This window comes from Symphalangus syndactylus, chromosome 17, assembly GCF_028878055.3.
Source record: "Symphalangus syndactylus isolate Jambi chromosome 17, NHGRI_mSymSyn1-v2.1_pri, whole genome shotgun sequence".
Taxonomy (NCBI): domain Eukaryota; kingdom Metazoa; phylum Chordata; class Mammalia; order Primates; family Hylobatidae; genus Symphalangus; species Symphalangus syndactylus.
Genome location: NC_072439.2, coordinates 356,835 through 376,875, shown reverse-complemented (window position 1 = coordinate 376,875; position 20,041 = coordinate 356,835).

The following is a 20,041-nucleotide window of genomic DNA, read 5'->3' as shown; positions in this document are numbered from 1 at the left end:
ACTCCTTTCTGTTCTGTGCATTCAACTAACAGAGTTGAACCTTACTTTTGATTGAGCCTTTCTGAAACACTCTTTCTGTAGAAACTGCAATTGGACATTCTGAGCGCTAAGAGGCCTCTATTGGGAAAAATAATATCTTCAAATAAAAACTACACAGAAGCATTGTGTGAAACTTATTTCTGATATGTTCATTAAGCTAACAGAGTTAAACCATACTTTTGATTGCGCAGTTCTGAACACTCTTTCTGTAGAAAATGCAAGTGGACATTCGGAGCGCTAAGAGGGTAATAGTGGAAAAAGGAATATATTCAATTATAAACTACACAGTAGCATTCTGTGAAAATTCTTTCTGTTCTGTGCATTCAACTAGCAGAGTTGAACCTTACTTTTGATTGAGCCGTTCTGAAACACTCTTTCTGTAGGAACTGCAATTGGACATTCTGAGCGCTAAGAGGCCTACATTGGGAAAAAGAATGTCTACAAATAAAAACTACACAGAAGAATTGTGTGAAACATCTTTCTGTTCTGTTTGTTCAACTAAAAGAGTTTAACCTTACTTTTGATTGAGCCGTTCTGAAACACTCTTTCTGTAGAAAATGCAAGTGGAGATTCGGAGCGCTAAGAGGGTTATAGTGGAAAAAGGAATGTCTCCAAATATAAACTACACAGAATCATTCTGTGAAACTTCTTTCTGATCTGTGCATTCAGCTAACAGAGTTAAACCATACTTTTGATTGAGCAGATCTGAACACTCTTTCTGTAGAAAATGCAACTGGACATTTGGAGCGCTAAGAGAGTAGTAGTGGAAAAAGGAATATATTCAAATATAAACTACACAGAAGCATTCTGTGAAACTTCTTTCTGATCTGAGCATTCAGCTAACAGAGTTAAACCATACCTTTGATTGAGCAGTTTTGAAACACTCTGTCTGTAGAAAATGCAACTGGACATTCATAGCGCTAAGTGGGTAATAGTGGAAAAAAGAATATGTTCAAATATAAACTACACAGAAGCATTGTATGAAACTTCTTTCTGTTCTGTGCATTCAACTAACAGAGTTGAACCTTACTTTTGATTGAGCCGTTCTGAAACACTCTTTCTGTAGAAACTGCAATTGGACATTCTGAGCGCTAAGAGGCCTATATTGGGAAAAATAATGTCTACAAATAAAAACTACACAGAAGAATTGTGTGAAACTACTTTCTGTTCTGTTTGTTCAACTAAAAGAGTTGAACCTTAGTTTTGATTGAGCCGTTCTGAAACACTCTTTCTGTAGAAAATGCAAGTGGAGATTCGGAGCGCTAAGAGGGTAATAGTGGAAAAAGGAATGTCTCCAAATATAAACTACACAGAATCATTCGGTGAAACTTCTTTCTGATCTGTGCATTCAGCTAACAGTGTTAAACCATACTTTTGATTGAGCAGATCTGAACACTCTTTCTGTAGAAAATGCAACTGGACATTTGGAGCGCTAAGAGAGTAGTAGTGGAAAAAGGAATATATTCAAATATAAACTACACAGAAGCATTCTGTGAAACTTCTTTCTGATCTGAGCATTCAGCTAACAGAGTTAAACCATACTTTTGATTGAGCAGTTTTGAAACACTCTGTCTGTAGAAAATGCAACTGGACATTCGTAGCGCTAAGTGGGTAATAGTGGAAAAAAGAATATGTTCAAATATAAACTACACAGAAGCATTGTATGAAACTTCTTTCTGTTCTGTGCATTCAACTAACAGAGTTGAACCTTACTATTGATTGAGCCTTTCTGAAACACTCTTTCTGTATAAACTGCAATTGGACATTCTGAGCGCTAAGAGGCCTATATTGGGAAAAATAATATCTTCAAATAAAAACTACACAGAAGCATTGTGTGAAACTTATTTCTGATATGTTCATTAAGCTAACAGAGTTAAACCATACTTTTGATTGCGCAGTTCTGAACACTCTTTCTGTAGAAAATGCAAGTGGACATTCGGAGCGCTAAGAGGGTAATAGTGGAAAAAGGAATATACTCAAATATAAACTACACAGTAGCATTCTGTGAAAATTCTTTCTGTTCTGTGCTTTCAACTAACAGAGTTGAACCTTACTTTTGATTGAGCCGTTCTGAAACACTCTTTCTGTAGAAACTGCAATTGGACATGCTAAGCGCTAAGAGGCCTACATTGGGAAAAAGAATATCTTCAAATAAAAACTACACAGATGCATTCTGTGAAACTTATTTCTGATCAGTAAATTCAGTTAACAGAGATAAAACATATTTTTGATTGAGCAGTTATGAAACACTCTTTTTGTAGAAAATGCAAGTGGAGATTCGGAGCGCTAAGAGGGTAATAGTGGAAAAAGGAATGTCTTCAAATATAAACTACACAGAATCATTCTGTGAAACTTTTTCTGATCTGTGCATTCAGCTAACAGAGTTAAACCATACTTTTGATTGAGCAGATCTGAACACTCTTTCTGTAGAAAATGCAACTGGACATTTGGAGCGCTAAGAGCGTAGTACTGGAAAAAGGAATATATTCAAATATAAACTACACAGAAGCATTCTGTGAAACTTCTTTCTGATCTGAGCATTCAGCTAACAGAGTTAAACCATACTTTTGATTGAGCAGTTTTGAAACACTCTGTCTGTAGAAAATGCAAATGGACATTCCTAGCACTAAGTGTTTAATAGTGGAAAAAAGAATATGTTCAAATATAAACTACACAGAAGCATTGTATGAAACTTCTTTCTGTTCTGTGCATTCAACTAACAGAGTTGAACCTTACTTTTGATTGAGCCATTCTGAAACACTCTTTCTGTAGGAACTGCAATTGGACATTCTGAGTGCTAAGAGGCCTATATTGGGAAAAAGAATGTCTACAAATAAAAACTACACAGAAGAATTTTGTGAAACATCTTTCTGTTCTGTTTGCTCAACTAAAAGAGTTTAACCTTAGTTTTGATTGAGCCGTTCTGAAACACTCTTTCTGTAGAAACTGCAATTGGACATTCTGAGCGCTAAGAGGCCTATATTGGGAAAAAGAATGTCTACAAATAAAAACTACACAGAAGAATTGTGTGAAACTTCTTTCTGTTCTGTTTGTTCAACTAAAAGATTTGAACCTTAGTTTTGATTGAGCCGTTCTGAAACACTATTTCTGTAGAAAATGCAAGTGGAGATTCGGAGCGCTAAGAGGGTAATAGTGGAAAAAGGAATGTCTCCAAATATAAACTACACAGAATCATTCTGTGAAACTTCTTTCTGATCTGTAAATTCAGTTAACAGAGATAAAACATATTTTTGATTGAGCAGTTATGGAACACTCTTTTTGTAGAAAATGCAAGTGGAGATTCGGAGCGCTAAGAGGGTAATAGTGGAAAAAGGAACGTCTTCAAATATAAACTACACAGAATCATTCGGTGAAACTTCTTTCTGATCTGTGCATTCAGCTAACAGTGTTAAACCATACTTTTGATTGAGCAGATCTGAACACTGTTTCTGTAGAAAATGCAACTGGACATTTGGAGCGCTAAGAACGTAGTAGTGGAAAAAGGAATATATTCAAATATAAACTACACAGAAGCATTCTGTGAAACTTCTTTCTGATCTGAGCATTCAGCTAATAGAGTTAAACCATACTCTTGATTGAGCACTTTTGAAACACTCTGTCTGTAGAAAATGCAACTGGACATTCGTAGCGCTAAGTGGGTAATAGTGGAAAAAAAATATGTTCAAATATAAACTACACAGAAGCATTGTATGAAACTTCTTTCTGTTCTGTGCATTCAACTAACAGAGTTGAACCTTACTTTTGATTGAGCCGTTCTGAAACACTCTTTCTGTAGAAACTGCAATTGGACATTCTGAGCGCTAAGAGGCCTTTATTGGGAAAAAGAATGTCTACAAATAAAAACTACACAGAAGAATTGTGTGAAACTTCTTTCTGTTCTGTTTCTTCAACTAAAAGAGTTGAACCTTAGTTTTCATTGAGCCGTTCTGAAACACACTTTCTGTAGAAAATGCAAGTGGAGATTCGGAGCGCTAAGTTGGTAATAGTGGAAAAAAGAATATGTTCAAATATAAACTACACAGAAGCATTGTATGAAACTTCTTTCTGTTCTGTGCATTCAACTAACAGAGTTGTACGTTACTTTTGATTGAGCCGTTCTGAAACACTCTTTCTGTAGAAACTGCAATTGGACATTCTGAGCGCTAAGAGGCCTATATTGGGAAAAATAATATCTCCAAATAAAAACTACACAGAAGCATTGTGTGAAACTTATTTCTGATATGTTCATTAAGCTAACAGAGTTAAACCATACTTTTGATTGCGCAGTTCTGAACACTCATTCTGTAGAAAATGCAAGTGGACATTCGGAGCGCTAAGAGGGTAATAGTGGAAAAAGGAATATATTCAAATATAAACTACACAGTAGCATTCTGTGAAAATTCTTTCTGTTCTGTGCATTCAACTAACAGAGTTGAACCTTACTTTTGATTGAGCCGTTCTGCAACACTCTTTCTGTAGAAACTGCAATTGGACCTGCTAAGCGCTAAGAGGCCTACATTGGGAAAAAGAATATCTTCAAATAAAAACTACACAGATGCATTCTGTGAAACTTATTTCTGATCTGTAAATTCAGTTAACAGAGATAAAACATATTTTTGATTGAGCAGTTATGAAACACTCTTTTTGTAGAAAATGCAAGTGGAGATTCGGAGCGCTAAGAGGGTAATAGTGGAAAAAGGAATGTCTTCAAATATAAACTACACAGAATCATTCGGTGAAACTTCTTTCTGATCTGTGCATTCAGCTAACAGTGTTAAACCATACTTTTGATTGAGCAGATCTGAACACTCTTTCTGTAGAAAATGCAACTGGACAATTGGAGCGCTAAGAGCATAGTAGTGGAAAAAGGAATATATTCAAATATAAACTACACAGAAGCATTCTGTGAAACTTCTTTCTGATCTGAGCATTCAGCTAACAGAGTTAAACCATACTTTTGATTGAGCAGTTTTGAAACACTCTCTCTGTAGAAAATGCAACTGGACATTCGTAGCGCTAAGTGGGTAATAGTGGAAAAAAGAATATGTTCAAATATAAACTACACAGAAGCATTGTATGAAACTTCTTTCTGTTCTGTGCATTCAACTAACAGAGTTGAACCTTACTTTTGATTGAGCCGTTCTGAAACACTCTTTCTGTAGAAACTGCAATTGGACATTCTGAGCGCTAGGAGGCCTATATTGGGAAAAAGAATGTCTACAAATAAAAACTACACAGAAGAATTGTGTGAAACTTCTTTCTGTTCTGTTGGTTCAACTAAAAGAGTTGAACCTTACTTTTGATTGAGCCGTTCTGAAACACTCTTTCTGTAGAAAATGCAAGTGGAGATTCGGAGCGCTAAGAGGGTTATAGTGGAAAAAGGAATGTCTCCAAATATAAACTACACAGAATCATTCTGTGAAACTTCTTTCTGATCTGTGCATTCAGCTAACAGAGTTAAACCATACTTTTGATTGAGCAGATCTGAACACTCTTTCTGTAGAAAATGCAACTGGACATTTGGAGCGCTAAGAGAGTAGTAGTGGAAAAAGGAATATATTCAAATATAAACTACACAGAAGCATTCTGTGAAACTTCTTTCTGATCTGAGCATTCAGCTAACAGAGTTAAACCATACCTTTGATTGAGCAGTTTTGAAACACTCTGTCTGTAGAAAATGCAACTGGACATTCGTAGCGCTAAGTGGGTAATAGTGGAAAAAAGAATATGTTCAAATATAAACTACACAGAAGCATTGTATGAAACTTCTTTCTGTTCTGTGCATTCAACTAACAGAGTTGAACCTTACTTTTGATTGAGCCGTTCTGAAACACTCTTTCTGTAGAAACTGCAATTGGACATTCTGAGCGCTAAGAGGCCTATATTGGGAAAATTAATGTCTACAAATAAAAACTACACAGAAGAATTGTGTGAAACTACTTTCTGTTCTGTTTGTTCAACTAAAAGAGTTGAACCTTAGTTTTGATTGAGCCGTTCTGAAACACTCTTTCTGTAGAAAATGCAAGTGGAGATTCGGAGCGCTAAGAGGGTAATAGTGGAAAAAGGAATGTCTCCAAATATAAACTACACAGAATCATTCGGTGAAACTTCTTTCTGATCTGTGCATTCAGCTAACAGTGTTAAACCATACTTTTGATTGAGCAGATCTGAACACTCTTTCTGTAGAAAATGCAACTGGACATTTGGAGCGCTAAGAGAGTAGTAGTGGAAAAAGGAATATATTCAAATATAAACTACACAGAAGCATTCTGTGAAACTTCTTTCTGATCTGAGCATTCAGCTAACAGAGTTAAACCATACTTTTGATTGAGCAGTTTTGAAACACTCTGTCTGTAGAAAATGCAACTGGACATTCGTAGCGCTAAGTGGGTAATAGTGGAAAAAAGAATATGTTCAAATATAAACTACACAGAAGCATTGTATGAAACTTCTTTCTGTTCTGTGCATTCAACTAACAGAGTTGAACCTTACTATTGATTGAGCCTTTCTGAAACACTCTTTCTGTATAAACTGCAATTGGACATTCTGAGCGCTAAGAGGCCTATATTGGGAAAAATAATATCTTCAAATAAAAACTACACAGAAGCATTGTGTGAAACTTATTTCTGATATGTTCATTAAGCTAACAGAGTTAAACCATACTTTTGATTGCGCAGTTCTGAACACTCTTTCTGTAGAAAATGCAAGTGGACATTCGGAGCGCTAAGAGGGTAATAGTGGAAAAAGGAATATATTCAAATATAAACTACACAGTAGCATTCTGTGAAAATTCTTTCTGTTCTGTGCTTTCAACTAACAGAGTTGAACCTTACTTTTGATTGAGCCGTTCTGAAACACTCTTTCTGTAGAAACTGCAATTGGACATGCTAAGCGCTAAGAGGCCTACATTGGGAAAAAGAATATCTTCAAATAAAAACTACACAGATGCATTCTGTGAAACTTATTTCTGATCAGTAAATTCAGTTAACAGAGATAAAACATATTTTTGATTGAGCAGTTATGAAACACTCTTTTTGTAGAAAATGCAAGTGGAGATTCGGAGCGCTAAGAGGGTAATAGTGGAAAAAGGAATGTCTTCAAATATAAACTACACAGAATCATTCTGTGAAACTTTTTCTGATCTGTGCATTCAGCTAACAGAGTTAAACCATACTTTTGATTGAGCAGATCTGAACACTCTTTCTGTAGAAAATGCAACTGGACATTTGGAGCGCTAAGAGCGTAGTACTGGAAAAAGGAATATATTCAAATATAAACTACACAGAAGCATTCTGTGAAACTTCTTTCTGATCTGAGCATTCAGCTAACAGAGTTAAACCATACTTTTGATTGAGCAGTTTTGAAACACTCTGTCTGTAGAAAATGCAAATGGACATTCCTAGCACTAAGTGTTTAATAGTGGAAAAAAGAATATGTTCAAATATAAACTACACAGAAGCATTTTATGAAACTTCTTTCTGTTCTGTGCATTCAACTAACAGAGTTGAACCTTACTTTTGATTGAGCCATTCTGAAACACTCTTTCTGTAGGAACTGCAATTGGACATTCTGAGTGCTAAGAGGCCTATATTGGGAAAAAGTATGTCTACAAATAAAAACTACACAGAAGAATTTTGTGAAACATCTTTCTGTTCTGTTTGCTCAACTAAAAGAGTTTAACCTTAGTTTTGATTGAGCCGTTCTGAAACACTCTTTCTGTAGAAACTGCAATTGGACATTCTGAGCGCTAAGAGGCCTATATTGGGAAAAAGAATGTCTACAAATAAAAACTACACAGAAGAATTGTGTGAAACTTCTTTCTGTTCTGTTTGTTCAACTAAAAGATTTGAACCTTAGTTTTGATTGAGCCGTTCTGAAACACTATTTCTGTAGAAAATGCAAGTGGAGATTCGGAGCGCTAAGAGGGTAATAGTGGAAAAAGGAATGTCTCCAAATATAAACTACACAGAATCATTCTGTGAAACTTCTTTCTGATCTGTAAATTCAGTTAACAGAGATAAAACATATTTTTGATTGAGCAGTTATGAAACACTCTTTTTGTAGAAAATGCAAGTGGAGATTCGGAGCGCTAAGAGGGTAATAGTGGAAAAAGGAACGTCTTCAAATATAAACTACACAGAATCATTCGGTGAAACTTCTTTCTGATCTGTGCATTCAGCTAACAGTGTTAAACCATACTTTTGATTGAGCAGATCTGAACACTGTTTCTGTAGAAAATGCAACTGGACATTTGGAGCGCTAAGAACGTAGTAGTGGAAAAAGGAATATATTCAAATATAAACTACACAGAAGCATTCTGTGAAACTTCTTTCTGATCTGAGCATTCAGCTAATAGAGTTAAACCATACTCTTGATTGAGCAGTTTTGAAACACTCTGTCTGTAGAAAATGCAACTGGACATTCGTAGCGCTAAGTGGGTAATAGTGGAAAAAAGAATATGTTCAAATATAAACTACACAGAAGCATTGTATGAAACTTCTTTCTGTTCTGTGCATTCAACTAACAGAGTTGAACCTTACTTTTGATTGAGCCGTTCTGAAACACTCTTTCTGTAGAAACTGCAATTGGACATTCTGAGCGCTAAGAGGCCTTTATTGGGAAAAAGAATGTCTACAAATAAAAACTACACAGAAGAATTGTGTGAAACTTCTTTCTGTTCTGTTTGTTCAACTAAAAGAGTTGAACCTTAGTTTTCATTGAGCCGTTCTGAAACACACTTTCTGTAGAAAATGCAAGTGGAGATTCGGAGCGCTAAGTTGGTAATAGTGGAAAAAAGAATATGTTCAAATATAAACTACACAGAAGCATTGTATGAAACTTCTTTCTGTTCTGTGCATTCAACTAACAGAGTTGTACGTTACTTTTGATTGAGCCGTTCTGAAACACTCTTTCTGTAGAAACTGCAATTGGACATTCTGAGCGCTAAGAGGCCTATATTGGGAAAAATAATATCTCCAAATAAAAACTACACAGAAGCATTGTGTGAAACTTATTTCTGATATGTTCATTAAGCTAACAGAGTTAAACCATACTTTTGATTGCGCAGTTCTGAACACTCATTCTGTAGAAAATGCAAGTGGACATTCGGAGCGCTAAGAGGGTAATAGTGGAAAAAGGAATATATTCAAATATAAACTACACAGTAGCATTCTGTGAAAATTCTTTCTGTTCTGTGCATTCAACTAACAGAGTTGAACCTTACTTTTGATTGAGCCGTTCTGCAACACTCTTTCTGTAGAAACTGCAATTGGACCTGCTAAGCGCTAAGAGGCCTACATTGGGAAAAAGAATATCTTCAAATAAAAACTACACAGATGCATTCTGTGAAACTTATTTCTGATCTGTAAATTCAGTTAACAGAGATAAAACATATTTTTGATTGAGCAGTTATGAAACACTCTTTTTGTAGAAAATGCAAGTGGAGATTCGGAGCGCTAAGAGGGTAATAGTGGAAAAAGGAATGTCTTCAAATATAAACTACACAGAATCATTCGGTGAAACTTCTTTCTGATCTGTGCATTCAGCTAACAGAGTTAAACCATACTTTTGATTGAGCAGATCTGAACACTCTTTCTGTAGAAAATGCAACTGGACATTTGGAGCGCTAAGAGCGTAGTAGTGGAAAAAGGAATATATTCAAATATAAACTACACAGAAGCATTCTGTGAAACTTCTTTCTGATCTGAGCATTCAGCTAACAGAGTTAAACCATACTTTGGATTGAGCAGTTTTGAAACACTCTGTCTGTAGAAAATGCAACTGGACATTCGTAGCGCTAAGTGTGTAATAGTGGAAAAAAGAATATGTTCAAATATAAACTACACAGAAGCATTGTATGAAACTTCTTTCTGTTCTGTGCATTCAACTAACAGAGTTGAACCTTACTTTTGATTGAGCCGTTCTGAAACACTCTTTCTGTAGAAACTGCAATTGGACATTCTGAGCGCTAAGAGGCCTATATTGGGAAAAAGAATGTCTACAAATAAAAACTACACAGAAGAATTGTGTGAAACTACTTTCTGTTCTGTTTGTTCAACTAAAAGAGTTGAACCTTAGTTTTGATTGAGCCGTTCTGAAACACTCTTTCTGTAGAAAATGCAAGTGGAGATTCGGAGCGCTAAGAGGGTAATAGTGGAAAAAGGAATGTCTCCAAATATAAACTACACAGAATCATTCTGTGAAACTTCTTTCTGATCTGTGCATTCAGCTAACAGAGTTAAACCATACTTTTGATTGAGCAGATCTGAACACTCTTTCTGTAGAAAATGCAACTGGACATTTGGAGCGCTAAGAGAGTAGTAGTGGAAAAAGGAATATATTCAAATATAAACTACACAGAAGCATTCTGTGAAACTTCTTTCTGATCTGAGCATTCAGCTAACAGAGTTAAACCATACTTTTGATTGAGCAGTTTTGAAACACTCTGTCTGTAGAAAATGCAACTGGACATTCGTAGCGCTAAGTGGGTAATACTGGAAAAAAGAATATGTTCAAATATAAACTACACAGAAGCATTGTATGAAACTTCTTTCTGTTCTGTGCATTCAACTAACAGAGTTGAACCTTACTTTTGATTGAGCCTTTCTGAAACACTCTTTCTGTAGAAACTGCAATTGGACATTCTGAGCGCTAAGAGGCCTCTATTGGGAAAAATAATATCTTCAAATAAAAACTACACAGAAGCATTGTGTGAAACTTATTTCTGATATGTTCATTAAGCTAACAGAGTTAAACCATACTTTTGATTGCGCAGTTCTGAACACTCTTTCTGTAGAAAATGCAAGTGGACATTCGGAGCGCTAAGAGGGTAATAGTGGAAAAAGGAATATATTCAAATATAAACTACACAGTAGCATTCTGTGAAAATTCTTTCTGTTCTGTGCATTCAACTAACAGAGTTGAACCTTACTTTTGATTGAGCCGTTCTGAAACACTCTTTCTGTAGAAACTGCAATTGGACATGCTAAGCGCTAAGAGGCCTATATTGGGAAAAAGAATATCTTCAAATAAAAACTACACAGATGCATTCTGTGAAACTTATTTCTGATCTGTAAATTCAGTTAACAGAGATAAAACATATTTTTGATTGAGCAGTTATGAAACACTCTTTTTGTAGAAAATGCAAGTGGAGATTCGGAGCGCTAAGAGGGTAATAGTGGAAAAAGGAATGTCTTCAAATATAAACTACACAGAATCATTCGGTGAAACTTCTTTCTGATCTGTGCATTCAGCTAACAGAGTTAAACCATACTTTTGATTGAGCAGATCTGAACACTCTTTCTGTAGAAAATGCAACTGGACATTTGGAGCACTAAGAGCGTAGTAGTGGAAAAAGGAATATATTCAAATATAAACTACACAGAAGCATTCTGTGAAACTTCTTTCTGATCTGAGCATTCAGCTAACAGAGTTAAACCATACTTTTGATTGAGCAGTTTTGAAACACTCTGTCTGTAGAAAATGCAACTGGACATTCGTAGCGCTAAGTGGGTAATAGTGGAAAAATGAATATGTTCAAATATAAACTACACAGAAGCATTGTATGAAACTTGTTTCTGTTCTGTGCATTCAACTAACTGAGTTGAACCTTACTATTGATTGAGCCGTTCTGAAACACTCTTCCTGTAGAAACTGCAATTGGACATTCTGAGCGCTAAGAGGCCTATATTGGGAAAAAGAATGTCTACAAATAAAAACTACACAGAAGAAATGTGTGAAACTTCTTTCTGTTCTGTTTGTTCAACTAAAAGTGTTGAACCTTAGTTTTGATTGAGCCGTTCTGAAACACTCTTTCTGTAGAAAATGCAAGTGGAGATTCGGAGCGCTAAGAGGGTAATAGTGGAAAAAGGAATGTCTCCAAATATAAACTACACAGAATCATTCTGTGAAACTTCTTTCTGATCTGTGCATTCAGCTAACAGAGTTAAACCATACTTTTGATTGAGCAGATCTGAACACTCTTTCTGTAGAAATTGCAACTGGACATTTGGAGCGCTAAGAGAGTAGTAGTGGAAAAAGGAATATATTCAAATATAAACTACACAGAAGCATTCTGTGAAACTTCTTTCTGATCTGAGCATTCAGCTAACAGAGTTAAACCATACTTTTGATTGAGCAGTTTTGAAACACTCTGTCTGTAGAAAATGCAACTGGACATTCGTAGCGCTAAGTGGGTAATAGTGGAAAAAAGAATATGTTCAAATATAAACTACACAGAAGCATTGTATGAAACTTCTTTCTGTTCTGTGCATTCAACTAACAGAGTTGAACCTTACTTTTGATTGAGCCTTTCTGAAACACTCTTTCTGTAGAAACTGCAATTGGACATTCTGAGCGCTAAGAGGCCTCTATTGAGAAAAATAATATCTTCAAATAAAAACTACACAGAAGCATTGTGTGAAACTTATTTCTGATATGTTCATTAAGCTAACAGAGTTAAACCATACTTTTGATTGCGCAGTTCTGAACACTCTTTCTGTAGAAAATGCAAGTGGACATTCGGAGCGCTAAGAGGGTAATAGTGGAAAAAGGAATATATTCAAATATAAACTACACAGTAGCATTATGTAAAAATTCTTTCTGTTCTGTGCATTCTACTAACAGAGTTGAACCTTATTTTGATTGAGCCGTTCTGAAACACTCTTTCTGTAGAAACTGCAATTGGACATGCTAAGCGCTAAGAGGCCTACATTGGGAAAAAGAATATCTTCAAATAAAAACTACACAGATGCATTCTGTGAAACTAATTTCTGATCTGTAAATTCAGTTAACAGAGATAAAACATATTTTTGATTGAGCAGTTATGAAACACTCTTTTTGTAGAAAATGCAAGTGGAGATTCGGAGCGCTAAGAGGGTAATAGTGGAAAAAGGAATGTCTTCAAATATAAACTACACAGAATCATTCGGTGAAACTTCTTTCTGATCTGTGCATTCAGCTAACAGAGTTAAACCATACTTTTGATTGAGCAGATCTGAACACTCTTTCTGTAGAAAATGCAACTGGACATTTGGAGCGCTAAGAGCGTAATAGTGGAAAAAGGAATATATTCAAATATAAACTACACAGAAGCATTCTGTGAAACTTCTTTCTGATCTGAGCATTCAGCTAACAGAGTTAAACCATACTTTTGATTGAGCAGTTTTGAAACACTCTGTCTGTAGAAAATGCAACTGGACATTCGTAGCGCTAAGTGGGTAATAGTGGAAAAAAGAATATGTTCAAATATAAACTGCACAGAAGCATTGTATGAAACTTCTTTCTGTTCTGTGCATTCAACTAACAGAGTTGAACCTTACTTTTGATTGAGCCGTTCTGAAACACTCTTTCTGTAGAAACTGCAATTGGACATTCTGAGCGCTAAGAGGCCTATATTGGGAAAAAGAATGTCTACAAATAAAAACTACACAGAAGAATTGTGTGAAACTTCTTTCTGTTCTGTTTGTTCAACTAAAAGAGTTGAACCTTAGTTTTGATTGAGCCGTTCTGAAACACTCTTTCTGTAGAAACTGCAATTGGACATGCTAAGCGCTAAGAGGCCTACATTGGGAAAAAGAATGTCTTCAAATAAAAACTACACAGATGCATTCTGTGAAACTTACTTCTGATCTGTAAATTCAGTTAACAGAGATAAAACATATTTTTGATTGAGCAGTTATGAAACACTCTTTTTGTAGAAAATGCAAGTGGAGATTCGGAGCGCTAAGAGGGTAATAGTGGAAAAAGGAATGTCTTCAAATATAAACTACACAGAATCATTCGGTGAAACTTTTTCTGATCTGTGCATTCAGCTAACAGAGTTAAACCATACTTTTGATTGAGCAGATCTGAACACTCTTTCTGTAGAAAATGCAACTGGACATTTGGAGCGCTAAGAGCGTAGTAGTGGAAAAAGGAATATATTCAAATATGAACTACACAGAAGCATTCTGTGAAACTTCTTTCTGATCTGAGCATTCAGCTAACAGAGTTAAACCATACTTTTGATTGAGCAGTTTTGAAACACTCTGTCTGTAGAAAATGCAAATGGACATTCCTAGCACTAAGTGTTTAATAGTGGAAAAAAGAATATGTTCAAATATAAACTACACAGAAGCATTGTATGAAACTTCTTTCTGTTCTGTGCATTCAACTAACAGAGTTGAACCTTACTTTTGATTGAGCCATTCTGAAACACTCTTTCTGTAGGAACTGCAATTGGACATTCTGAGTGCTAAGAGGCCTATATTGGGAAAAAGAATGTCTACAAATAAAAACTACACAGAAGAATTTTGTGAAACATCTTTCTGTTCTGTTTGTTCAACTAAAAGAGTTTAACCTTAGTTTTGATTGAGCCGTTCTGAAACACTCTTTCTGTAGAAACTGCAATTGGACATTCTGAGCGCTAAGAGGCCTATATTGGGAAAAAGAATGTCTACAAATAAAAACTACACAGAAGAATTGTGTGAATCTTCTTTCTGTTCTGTTTGTTCAACTAAAAGAGTTGAACCTTAGTTTTGATTGAGCCATTCTGAAACACACTTTCTGTAGAAAATGCAAGTGGAGATTCGGAGCGCTAAGAGGGTAATAGTGGAAAAAGGAATGTCTCCAAATATAAACTACACAGAATCATTCTGTGAAACTTCTTTCTGATCTGTGCATTCAGCTAACAGAGTTAAACCATACTTTTGATTGAGCAGATCTGAACACTCTTTCTGTAGAAAATGCAACTGGACATTTGGAGCGCTAAGAGAGTAGTAGTGGAAAAAGGAATATATTCAAATATAAACTACACAGAAGCATTCTGTGAAACTTCTTTCTGATCTGAGCATTCAGCTAACAGAGTTAAACCATACTTTTGATTGAGCAGTTTTGAAACACTCTGTCTGTAGATAATGCAACTGGACATTCGTAGCGCTAAGTGGGTAATAGTGGAAAAAAGAATATGTTCAAATATAAACTACACAGAAGCATTGTATGAAACTTCTTTCTGTTCTGTACATTAAACTAACAGAGTTGAACCTTATTTTGGATTGAGCCTTTCTGAAACACTCTTTCTGTAGAAACTGCAATTGGACATTCTGAGCGCTAAGAGGCCTATATTGGGAAAAATAATATCTTCAAATAAAAACTACACAGAAGCATTGTGTGAAACTTTTTTCTGATATGTTCATTAAGCTAACAGAGTTAAACCATACTTTTGATTGCGCAGTTCTGAACACTCTTTCTGTAGAAAATGCAAGTGGACATTCGGAGCGCTAAGAGGGTAATAGTGGAAAAAGGAATATATTCAAATATAAACTACAAAGTAGCATTCTCTGAAAATTCTTTCTGTTCTGTGCATTCAACTAACAGAGTTGAACCTTACTTTTGATTGAGCCGTACTGAAACACTCTTTCTGTAGAAACTGCAATTGGACATGCTAAGCGCTAAGAGTCCTACATTGGGAATAAGAATATCTTCAAATAAAAACTACACAGATGCATTCTGTGAAACTTATTTCTGATCTGTAAATTCAGTTAACAGAGATAAAACATATTTTTGATTGCGCAGTTATGAAACACTCTTTTTGTAGAAAATGCAAGTGGAGATTCGGAGCGCTAAGAGGGTAATAGTGGAAAAAGGAACGTCTTCAAATATAAACTACACAGAATCATTCGGTGAAACTTCTTTCTGATCTGTGCATTCAGCTAACAGAGTAAAACCATACTTTTGATTGAGCAGATCTGAACACTCTTTCTGTAGAAAATGCAACTGGACATTTGGAGCGCTAAGAGCGTAGTAGTGGAAAAAGGAATATATTCAAATATAAACTACACAGAAGCATTCTGTGAAACTTCTTTCTGATCTGAGCATTCAGCTAACAGAGTTAAACCATAATCTTGATTGAGCAGTTTTGAAACACTCTGTCTGTAGAAAATGCAACTGGACATTCGTAGCGCTAAGTGGGTAATAGTGGAAAAAAGAATATGTTCAAATATAAACTACACAGAAGCATTGTATGAAACTTCTTTCTGTTCTGTGCATTCAACTAACAGAGTTGAACCTTACTTTTGATTGAGCCTTTCTGAAACACTCTTTCTGTAGAAACTGCAATTGGACATTCTGAGCGCTAAGAGGCCTATATTGGGAAAAATAATATCTTCAAATAAAAACTACACAGAAGCATTGTGTGAAACTTATTTCTGATATGTTCATTAAGCTAACAGAGTTAAACCATACTTTTGATTGCGCAGTTCTGAACACTCTTTCTGTAGAAAATGCAAGTGGACATTCGGAGCGCTAAGAGGGTAATAGTGGAAAAAGGAATATATTCAAATATAAACTACACAGTAGCATTCTGTGAAAATTCTTTCTGTTCTGTGCATTCAACTAACAGAGTTGAACCTTACTTTTGATTGAGCCGTTCTTAAACACTCTTTCTGTAGAAACTGCAATTGGACATGCTAAGCGCTAAGAGGCCTACATTGGGAAAAAGAATATCTTCAAATAAAAACTACACAGATGCATTCTGTGAAACTTATTTCTGATCTGTAAATTCAGTTAACAGAGATAAAACATATTTTTGATTGAGCAGTTATGAAACACTCTTTTTGTAGAAAATGCAAGTGGAGATTCGGAGCGCTAAGAGGGTAATAGTGGAAAAAGGAATGTCTTCAAATATAAACTACACAGAATCATTCGGTGAAACTTTTTCTGATCTGTGCATTCAGCTAACAGAGTTAAACCATACTTTTGATTGAGCAGATCTGAACACTCTTTCTGTAGAAAATTCAACTGGACATTTGGAGCGCTAAGAGCGTAGTAGTGGAAAAAGGAATATATTCAAATATAAACTACACAGAAGCATTCTGTGAAACTTCTTTCTGATCTGAGCATTCAGCTAACAGAGTTAAACCATACTTTTGATTGAGCAGTTTTGAAACACTCTGTCTGTAGAAAATGCAAATGGACATTCCTAGCACTAAGTGTTTAATAGTGGAAAAAAGAATATGTTCAAATATAAACTACACAGAAGCATTGTATGAAACTTCTTTCTGTTCTGTGCATTCAACTAAAAGAGTTTAACCTTAGTTTTGATTGAGCCGTTCTGAAAAACTCTTTCTGTAGAAACTGCAATTGGACATTCTGAGCGCTAAGAGGCCTATATTGGGAAAAAGAATGTCTACAAATAAAAACTACACAGAAGAATTGTGTGAAAATTCTTTCTGTTCTGTTTGTTCAACTAAAAGAGTTGAACCTTAGTTTTGATTGAGCCGTTCTGAAACACTCTTTCTGTAGAAAATGCAAGTGGAGATTCGGAGCGCTAAGAGGGTAATAGTGGAAAAAGGAATGTCTCCAAATATAAACTACACAGAATCATTCTGTGAAACTTCTTTCTGATCTGTGCATTCAGCTAACAGAGTTAAACCATACTTTTGATTGAGCAGATCTGAACACTCTTTCTGTAGAAAATGCAACTGGACATTTGGAGCGCTAAGAGAGTAGTAGTGGAGAAAGGAATATATTCAAATATAAACTACACAGAAGCATTCTGTGAAACTTCTTTCTGATCTGAGCATTCAGCTAACAGAGTTAAACCATAATTTTGATTGAGCAGTTTTGAAACACTCTGTCTGTAGAAAATGCAACTGTACATTCGTAGCGCTAAGTGGGAAATAGTGGAAAAAAGAATATGTTCAAATATAAACTACACAGAAGCATTGTATGAAACTTCTTTCTGTTCTGTGCATTCAACTAACAGAGTTGAACCTTACTTTTGATTGAGCCTTTCTGAAACACTCTTTCTGTAGAAACTGCAATTGGACATTCTGAGCGCTAAGAGGCCTCTATTGGGAAAAATAATATCTTCAAATAAAAACTACACAGAAGCATTGTGTGAAACTTATTTCTGATATGTTCATTAAGCTAACAGAGTTAAACCATACTTTTGATTGCGCAGTTCTGAACACTCTTTCTGTAGAAAATGCAAGTGGACATTCGGAGCGCTAAGAGGGTAATAGTGGAAAAAGGAATATATTCAAATATAAACTACACAGTAGCATTCTGTGAAAATTCTTTCTGTTCTGTGCATTCATCTAACAGAGTTGAACCTTACTTTGGATTGAGCCGTTCTGAAACACTCTTTCTGTAGAAACTGCAATTGGACATGCTAAGCGCTAAGAGGCCTACATTGGGAAAAAGAATATCTTCAAATAAAAACTACACAGATGCATTCTGTGAAACTTATTTCTGATCTGTAAATTCAGTTAACAGAGATAAAACATATTTTTGATTGAGCAGTTATGAAACACTCTTTTTGTAGAAAATGCAAGTGGAGATTCGGAGCGCTAAGAGGGTAACAGTGGAAAAAGGAATGTCTTCAAATATAAACTACACAGAATCATTCGGTGAAACTTTTTCTGATCTGTGCATTCAGCTAACAGAGTTAAACCATACTTTTGATTGAGCAGATCTGAACACTCTTTCTGTAGAAAACGCAACTGGACATTTGGAGCGCTAAGAGCGTAGTAGTGGAAAAAGGAATATATTCAAATATAAACTACACAGAAGCATTCTGTGAAACTTCTTTCAGATCTGAGCATTCAGCTAACAGAGTTAAACCATACTTTTGATTGAGCAGTTTTGAAACACTCTGTCTGTAGAAAATGTAAATGGACATTCCTAGCACTAAGTGTTTAATAGTGGAAAAAAGAATATGTGCAAATATAAACAACACAGAAGCATTCTATGAAACTTCTTTCTGTTCTGTGCATTCAAGTAACAGAGTTGAACCTTACTTTTGATTGAGCCGTTCTGAAACACTCTTTCTGTAGGAACTACAATTGGACATTCTGAGCGCTAAGAGGCCTACATTGGGAAAAAGAATGTCTACAAATAAAAACTACACAGAAGAATTGTGTGAAACATCTTTCTGTTCTGTTTGTTCAACTAAAAGAGTTTAACCTTACTTTTGATTGAGCCGTTCTGAAACACTCTTTCTGTAGAAAATGCAAGTGGAGATTCGGAGCGCTAAGAGGGTTATAGTGGAAAAAGGAATGTCTCCAAATATAAACTACACAGAATCATTCTGTGAAACTTCTTTCTGATCTGTGCATTCAGCTAACAGAGTTAAACCATACTTTTGATTGAGCAGATCTGAACACTCTTTCTGTAGAAAATGCAACTGGACATTTGGAGCGCTAAGAGAGTAGTAGTGGAAAAAGGAATATATTCAAATATAAACTACACAGAAGCATTCTGTGAAACTTCTTTCTGATCTGAGCATTCAGCTAACAGAGTTAAACCATACTTTTGATTGAGCAGTTTTGAAACACTCTGTCTGTAGAAAATGCAACTGGACATTCGTAGCGCTAAGTGGGTAATAGTGGAAAAAAGAATATGTTCAAATATAAACTACACAGAAGCATTGTATGAAACTTCTTTCTGTTCTGTGCATTCAACTAACAGAGTTGAACCTTACTATTGATTGAGCCTTTCTGAAACACTCTTTCTGTATAAACTGCAATTGGACATTCTGAGCGCTAAGAGGCCTATATTGGGAAAAATAATATCTTCAAATAAAAACTACACAGAAGCATTGTGTGAAACTTATTTCTTATATGTTCATTAAGCTAACAGAGTTAAACCATACTTTTGATTGCGCAGTTCTGAACACTCTTTCTGTAGAAAATGCAAGTGGACATTCGGAGCGCTAAGAGGGTAATAGTGGAAAAAGGAATATATTCAAATATAAACTACACAGTAGCATTCTGTGAAAATTCTTTCTGTTCTGTGCTTTCAACTAACAGAGTTGAACCTTACTTTTGATTGAGCCGTTCTGAAACACTCTTTCTGTAGAAACTGCAATTGGACATGCTAAGCGCTAAGAGGCCTACATTGGGAAAAAGAATATCTTCAAATAAAAACTACACAGATGCATTCTGTGAAACTTATTTCTGATCAGTAAATTCAGTTAACAGAGATAAAACATATTTTTGATTGAGCAGTTATGAAACACTCT